The sequence below is a fragment of the Oncorhynchus tshawytscha genome, linkage group LG14 (genome assembly GCF_018296145.1).
Source record: "Oncorhynchus tshawytscha isolate Ot180627B linkage group LG14, Otsh_v2.0, whole genome shotgun sequence".
NCBI lineage: Eukaryota > Metazoa > Chordata > Actinopteri > Salmoniformes > Salmonidae > Oncorhynchus > Oncorhynchus tshawytscha.
Genome location: NC_056442.1, coordinates 42,355,960 through 42,364,397, shown reverse-complemented (window position 1 = coordinate 42,364,397; position 8,438 = coordinate 42,355,960).

Below are 8,438 nucleotides of genomic sequence, written 5' to 3'. Positions count from 1 at the left end.
CTCTTTCCCCTAGCCCTCCCCATCCTGCTCTCTTTCCCTAGCCCTCCCCATCCTGCTCTCTTTCCTCTAGCCCTCCCCATCCTGCTCTCTTTCCCCTAGCCCTCCCCATCCTGCTCTCTTTCCCCTAGCCCTCCCCATCCTGCTCTCTTTCCCCTAGCCCTCCCCATCCTGCTCTCTTTCCCCTAGCCCTCCCCATCCTGCTCTCTTTCCCCCCTAGCCCTCCCCATCCTGCTCTCTTTCCTCTAGCCCTCCCCATCCTGCTCTCTTTCCTCTAGCCCTCCCCATCCTGCTCTCTTTCCTCTAGCCCTCCCCATCCTGCTCTCTTTCCCCTAGCCCTCCCCATCCTGCTCTCTTTCCTCTAGCCCTCCCCATCCTGCTCTCTTTCCTCTAGCCCTCCCCATCCTGCTCTCTTTCCTCTAGCCCTCCCCATCCTGCTCTCTTTCCCCTAGCCCTCCCCATCCTGCTCTCTTTCCTCTAGCCCTCCCCATCCTGCTCTCTTTCCCCTAGCCCTCCCCATCCTGCTCTCTTTCCCCTAGCCCTCCCCATCCTGCTCTCTTTCCCCTAGCCCTCCCCATCCTGCTCTCTTTCCTCTAGCCCTCCCCATCCTGCTCTCTTTCCCCTAGCCCTCCCCATCCTGCTCTCTTTCCCCTAGCCCTCCCCATCCTGCTCTCTTTCCCCTAGCCCTCCCCATCCTGCTCTCTTTCCCCTAGCCCTCCCCATCCTGCTCTCTTTCCTCTAGCCCTCCCCATCCTGCTCTCTTTCCCCTAGCCCTCCCCATCCTGCTCTCTTTCCTCTAGCCCTCCCCATCCTGCTCTCTTTCCTCTAGCCCTCCCCATCCTGCTCTCTTTCCTCTATCGATATCTTTTGGAGCAAAATGTCCAGTGTCCAGAGTGAACCGTGGTCAGAGTGTCCAGAGTGAAACGTGTCCAGACTGTCGAGAGTGAACCTTGTCCAGAGTGTCCAGAGTGAACCGTGTCCAGAGTGTCCAGAGTGAACCGTGTCCAGAGTGTCCAGAGTGAAACGTGTCCAGAGTGTCCAGAGTGAAACGTGTCCAGACTGTCGAGAGTGAACCTTGTCCAGAGTGTCCAGTGTCCAGAGTGAACCTTGTCCAGAGTGTCCAGAGTGAACCGTGTCCAGAGTGTCCAGAGTGAACCGTGTCCAGAGTGTCCAGAGTGAACCTTGTCCAGAGTGTCCAGAGTGAACCGTGTCCAGAGTGTCCAGAGTGAACCGTGTCCAGAGTTTCCAGAGTGAAACGTGTCCAGACTGTCGAGAGTGAACCTTGTCCAGAGTGTCCAGAGTGAACCGTGTCCAGAGTGTCCAGAGTGAACCGTGTCCAGAGTGTCCAGAGTGAACCGTGTCCAGAGTGTCCAGAGTGAACCGTGACCAGAGTGTCCAGAGTGAACCGTGTCCAGAGTGTCCAGAGTGAACCATGTCCAGAGTGTCCAGAGTGAACCGTGTCCAGAGTGTCCAGAGTGAACCGTGACCAGAGTGTCCAGAGTGAACCGTGTCCAGAGTGTCCAGAGTGAACCATGGTCAGAGTGTCCAGAGTGAACCGTGTCCAGAGTGTCCAGAGTGAACCGTGTCCAGAGTGTCCAGAGTGAACCGTGTCCAGAGTGTCCAGAGTGAACCGTGGTCAGAGTGTCCAGAGTGTCCAGAGTGAACCGTGTCCAGAGTGTCCAGAGTGAACTGTGTCCAGAGTGTCCAGAGTGAACCGTGTCCAGAGTGTCCAGAGTGAACCGTGTCCAGAGTGTCCAGAGTGAACCGTGTCCAGAGTGTCCAGAGTGAACCGTGTCCAGAGTGTCCAGAGTGAACCGTGTCCAGAGTGCCCAGAGTGAACCGTGTCCAGAGTGTCCAGAGTGAACCGTGTCCAGAGTGTCCAGAGTGAACCGTGTCCAGAGTGTCCAGAGTGAACCGTGTCCAGAGTGTGACCAGATCCCACTGTGCTTCTATGTCAACCAAATCACCAGCCAAGCCATCTTTAATCCTTAAAGTAATGAGGCTTCAAGCACACCCCGCATGAAAAAACACAGAAACAGAGACATAAACACTGTAGCCCAAAACTGCTGTGTCACATTGTGGTTACATGGCAGTAGAATTGAGTAGGGTAGAGGCAAAGAGTATAGTGAATGAGGGGTATTGCTGAAATTCCCTTGAGGACGATCAAGACTGCGTGTGTGTGCTTGTGTGTGTATTTGTGCACGTGCGTGGTGTAGTTACGTGTGTGCTTGTGTGTGCATGATTGTGTGTATGTTCTGTCACATTCATTGCTACGCCCTGATTCACACAGGTGGGTGATGTGCTTTTAATTAAGAACTCAGTCAAGTAGATAGTCCTCATTTGGTAAGTCTTCCCCAGTGGGGCTCCATAATGGGCTCCAAATTGACTTTGAATTAAAATCAGGGGTTATAAACAGGCCAAGGTGGACAAGTCTGCTGCACTCCCAGCCTGAGTCAGAGGAAGCTGTCTGTCACCAGGGGTGGGATGGTGGGGGGAGCTCAGGGCTTCAGTGGGGGGTTAAGAGTGGAGGGAGACTCCTCTAGTCTTTCTCTCACTGAGATAATTCCCAGGCTCTCTACATGTATTGTGTTTACCTCCATTTTCATGTCTGTTTTTAGCTGCATTTATATTTAGTAAAGCCAATTTTCCATTCCCCTCAACAGTCCCCCCTCCCCTCCTGTAAAATCACAGTAAAATACCAATCAGATAGCTATTGTGGGACTACTGCAGTGGCTGCCTGGTTTGCCTTGATGGACCCAGCATGATTGTCCATGGAGTCTCTCTCTCTGTGTGTGTGTGTGTGTGTGTGTGTGTGTGTGTGTGTGTGTGTGTGTGTGTGTGTGTGTGTGTGTGTGTGTGTGTGTGTGTGTGTGTGTGTGTGTGTGTGTGTGTGTGTGTGTGTGCGTGCGTGCGTGCGTGCGTGTGTGTGTGTGTGTGTGCGTGTGCGTGCGTGTGTGCGTGCGTGCGTGCACTGCTCCTGTGGCGGGGAAGATAACACACCGCCCAGCTTCTCTCTCCCCGAAAACAATGCTTTATGTTCCGTACCCGTGCCCACACACCCCACCCATGCAGATTCACGTCACCTGGACGGCAGGCAGGAGCTGTCAGAACACTCAGGCACTGTGAAATGCAGCAGAATCAATGTTAGCTAGGAATCAGTGTGCTAAAGTCTGAACATTTGTTTCGCTCGCTTGCCTCCTAATAGACTGCAGTCCGATCCAGCAAGCGTGGTAGAACACCACCATCCCTTCTCTCTTGTTCTTCTTCTTGTTCTGCCCTGCATGGAAACAAGGCCCATCTCCAGCAAATTAGTTTTTCTATCACTTTTGTAAAGAGAAAAAAGAGAGAGAAAAGAGGAAGGGAGTAAGAGAGAGAGGATGAGAGAGACAGAGAGAGAGACAGAGAGAGAGAGACATAGAGAGAGAGACATATAGAGAGAGAGAGAGAGAGAGAGAGAGAGAGAGAGAGGGAGAGAGACAGAGAGACAGAGAGAGAGAGACATAGAGAGAGGGAGAGGGAGAGACATAGAGAGGGGAGAGGGAGAGAGAGGGAGAGACAGAGAGAGAGAGAGAGAGAGAGAGAGAGAGAGAGAGAGAGAGAGAGAGAGAGAGAGAGAGAGAGAGCGAGAGGGGAAGGAAGTGAGATGACGGATACAAAGTCGATATGTGGCTTGTTTCTCTTGGGTCTCAATGCTTCGGCGCAGAAATAATTGCTTTTCTGTAATTGTGGGGGTTTGGAGGGAGGAAAGAGTTTTGATTGCCGCGCCTCCTCTGTGTGATCGCATCAGGGAACACTGTGTCTTCACACCCTGGGGAGTTCAAACAATCTAGAGGGAGAGAGAGAGTTAGAGATTGAGTTGGAGTTAGAGAGTTAGAGTGAGAAAGAGAGAGAGAAAGAAATAGAGAGTGAGAAAGAGTTAGAGAGAGCTAAAGAGAGACAGAACACTCCTTCCCCTGCCCTGCTTGAATAGACCCAAGCTGCATCTCAATAGGTCAAAGGGGCTTCTTCTTCTTCACTATACTGCCCCTTCAAGTTTAGACTATCGAGATGCAGCACTTTCTTTGGGCTGATCTGGGCTGGTGTGCATGGGTGAATGTGTTTGTGTGATGTTGGATATTGGACTGTTCCAACTGCTGTCCACACACACACTGCCAGCCCAATCCAGCCCAGTCTCATCGGCGGGCGGGACTGTGCCAAGCTCAGTAGCTCTCTGCCAGGACAGTTCACCCCCACAATCAATATGTCTGAGGAAGGTGCCTCAACACTGCTGCCTTCTGGGACTGCTGCCTGCCTGTCTGCTGGTGACTCATTGTTTCTCCCTCAATCACTCTCTCTCTCCCTATATCACTCTCTCTCTCTCCCTCTACCGCTCCCCCCTCTCTCTCTCTTTCTCTCTCTCTCTCTCTATATATATATATATCTCTCTCTCTCTCCCTCTCTCTCTCTCTCTCTCGCTCTCCCCTAAACTCTGTCCCTCTTTCTGTCTCTCTCTCTCCCCCTCTAGCTCTCTTCTCCCCCTAGACTCTCTCCCCCTCTCCCCCTCTCCCTCGCTCCATCTCTAGATGCTCTCTCTCCCTCTCCCTATCCCCTAGACTCTCTCCCTCTCGCACTCTCCCATCTCCCTTTCCCCCACTCTCTCTCCCCCTCTCCCTCTCACCCTCTCTCCCTTTTTCCATCTCTCCCTCTCTCTTTACCCCTAGACTCTACCTCTCTCTTCCCCCACTCTCTCCCCCGTAGACTCTCTCCCTTTCTCTTTCTCTCCCTCTCCCTCTCTCATCTCCCTAGACTCTTTCCCTTTCTCTCTCTCCCACTCACTCTCTCTTCCCCTAAACTCTCTCCCACTCTCCCTCTCCCCCTCTCCCTCTCTCTCTCTCTTCCCCTAGACTCTCTCCCCCTCTCTCTCATGGTCTTTCCTTCTCTCTGTTTTTCTGTGTCTCTCTCTCTTTCTCTCTATTTTGTTCTCTCTCTTTTTCTGTCTTTCTGTCTGTCAGAGTAGAATTGGGTGAGAGAAGTGATAGGGAGTGCAAAGAAGACAGAGGGCTGATGAGTTTTAAATAGAGGCAAAACTGCCCTCAGAAGCAGGTTTTAGAAGTGGCGGTGGGCTCTGTGGGTCCTCCCCTATAACCTCCTGAGGTTGAAGAGGCTCTGTTGCGCCTTCTTCACCACCCTGTCTGTGTGGGTGGTCCATTTCAGTTTGTCAGTAATGTGTACGCCAAGGAACTTGAAACTTTCCACCTTCTCCACTGCGGTCCCATCGATGTAGATAGGGGGTGCACCCTCTGCTGTTTCCTGAAGTCCACGATCATCTCCTTTGTTTTGTTGACGTTGAGTGAGAGGTTATTTTCCAGGCACCACACTCCCAGAGCCCTCACCTCCTCCCTGTAGGCTGTCTTGTAATCATTGGTAATCAAGCCTACTACTGTTGTGTTGTCTGCAAAGTTGATGTTTGAGTTGGAGGCGTACTTGGCCACACAGTAATGGGTGAACAGGGAGTATAGGAGGGGGCTGAGCACGCACCCTTGTGGGGCCCCAGTGTTGAAGATCAGCGGAGTAAAGTCTTCCTTTGTAATGTTCCTAAGATCTGTCATGTGAGTTGAGAGGGGTGTGTCTTGGCTATAAATGATACTAAGAATTGTTTTGTAAGCACTCTCAGATAATTAATTTATAGACACTGAATTGATCTGGGAGTCACAGGGCTATGGTGAAGCTCATATGATTAAATATGGACTTTATGATATAACTCTGACTTGTGTGGTTTGCTCTCTCATGATTTGGTAATACGGGAAATTTCCACGACAAAAGTGCGGGGTTAAAACCCAGGGCCTCGAGCTTAATGATGAGCTTGGAGAGTACTATGGTGTTGAGTGCTGAGCTGTATCAATAAACAGCATTCTTACATAGGTATTCCTCTTGTCCAGATGGGATAGGGCAGTGTGCAGAGTGATAGCGATTGCATCGTCTGTGGATCTACTGGGGCGCTACACAAATTGAAGTGGGTCTAGGGTGTCAGGTAAGGTAGAGGTGATATGATCCTTGACTAGTCTCTCAAAGCACATCATGATGACAAAGCTGAGATGCTACAGGGCGAAAGTCATTAAGTTCAGTTACCTTTGCCTTCTTGGGTACAGGAACAATGGTGGCCATCTTGAAGCATGTGGGGACCGCAGACTGGGATAGGGAGAAATTGAATATGCCCGTAAACACTCCAGCTGGTCTGCGCATGCTCTAAGGACGCGGCTAGGGATGTCATCTGGACTGGCATTCTTGCGAGGGTTAACACGTTTAAGTGTTTTACTCACGTTGGCCACAGAGAAAGAGAGCCCACAGTCTTTGGTAGCGGGCCGCGTTGGTGGCACTGTGTTATCCTCAAAGCGTGGAGAATGTGTTTAGCCTGTCCGGAAGCAAGACGTCGGTCGCGGCGACATGACTGGTTTTCCTTTTGTAGTCTGAGCCATTGAATTGCGACTCCACTTTATCTCTATACTGACGTTTAGCTTGTTTGATTGCCTTTAGGGTAGAGTGGCCAGACAGAAGCCACTCCTCAGTAAAAAGCACATGACAGCCCACTTGGCATTTGCCAAAAGGCACCTAAAGTACTCTTAGACCATGTGAAACAAGGTTCTCTGGTCTGATGATACCAAAATTGAACTCTTTGGCCTGAATGCCAAGCGTCACATCTGGAAGAAATGTGGCACCATCCCTTCGGTAAAGCATGGTGGTGGCAGCGTCATGCTGTGGGGATGTTTTCAGCGGCAGGGACTGGGAGACTAGTCAGGATAGAGGCAAAGATGAACGGAGCAAAGTACAGAGAGATCATTGATGAAAACCTGCTCCAGACCTTATGAAAGTTGCACAGTATACCCTTAGTCTGGTAATAAATCTAATCTAGTGATACATAACTTGACATTGTGGGAGGGTAACCAACCTTCCAATTAAGGGAAATGCATTTCTTGGCCACTATAAATGTTTGGTTGCATAGTTTCTTCAGATAACAGTCTCCAGTATCAGTAAACAAAAACAGGGAGACGGGAGAATCTGTAGATATGCTGAGATAAAAGAACATACTCTTTGCCAGAAATCAGCCAGCCTTCACAAGACCATAACACATCCAAATATGTCCCCTTGTGTTTTACACCTCCAGCAGAGGAATTACATTTCTGATTTCATTATATTCAGTTTCACTGGCAGATAGTACGTTCTATGGATTGCCTTAACTGCAATAATTTATGTCTGAGATGATATGATATGAACATGACTGGGCATTCAAACATATCTGTCACGTTCTGACCTTAGTTCCTTTATTATGTCTTTGTGTTAGTTTGGTCAGAGCGTGAGTTGGGGTGGGTAGTCTATGTTCTTTTTTCTATGTTGTATTTCTGTGTTTGGCCTGGTATGGTTCTCAATCAGAGGCAGCTGTCGATCGTTTTCTCTGATTGAGAATCATACTTAGGTAGCCTGTTTTCCCCATGTTGGTTGTGGTGATTATTTTCCCTGTCTGTGTTCGGCCTGGTATGGTTCTCAATCAGAGGCAGCTGTCGATAGTTGTCTCTGATTGAGAATCATACTTAGGTAGCCTGTTTTCCCCGTGTTGGGTGTGGGTTATTATTTTCTGTCCGTGTTTGCTCCATACGGGACTGTGTCGGTTTCCATTTATTCTCTTATTCTTTTGTTTTCTGTGTTCAGTTATATTTCATTCAAATTAAATTATGGACACTTACCACGCTGCGCATTGGTCCGATCCTTCCTACTCCTCCTCAGAAGAGGAGGACGAAAACCGTTACAATATCTGTGTCAATTCATCATCATCATCATCAATAGCTTCTACCAGGTCTTCCTCACATTTTTGTTATACATGTTTTGTGGCATTGATACAGTTTGGAAATCAGCTTTGGAGGTTTGTCATACTGCCTTAAAATAGTGTCGGGCTTGTCCAGTGTTTGCTGCACAGAGAGAATAAAAATTCCCCTTACCTGTCACAGACTGGTCTTCCCTGGCTGCCTGACCCTGCTGAGACCCCTGTCACCGTCTGATCCTAAAATGAGGCATGACAAAGAATTACCTTGGCGTACATTTATACATGATATTATCCAAGAATAGAATCAATGGTTCAATAACTGAAATGACAGTTATTCCCAGGTCCCAGACTGTAATTTTGAGCCTAAACTGCTATGCTGTAGCTAATGTAGGTCTACCCATCAATTCAAGATGGAGCTTTGTATCATTCACTGTGGACATGCTGAGATAAAAGAACATGCTCTTTGCCAGAATTCAGCCAGCCTTCACACCATAGACTGGTCTTCCCTGGCTGTTTGATCCTGCTGGGACCCCTGTCACCATCTGATCTTGCTAAGATATGATGAGCAAGGTGTTGTGTACTGACTGCACTAGAGGACTGCATTCCCAGCGGATAATTTTTCATGCTGTGGGCAAGAGCAGGCAGT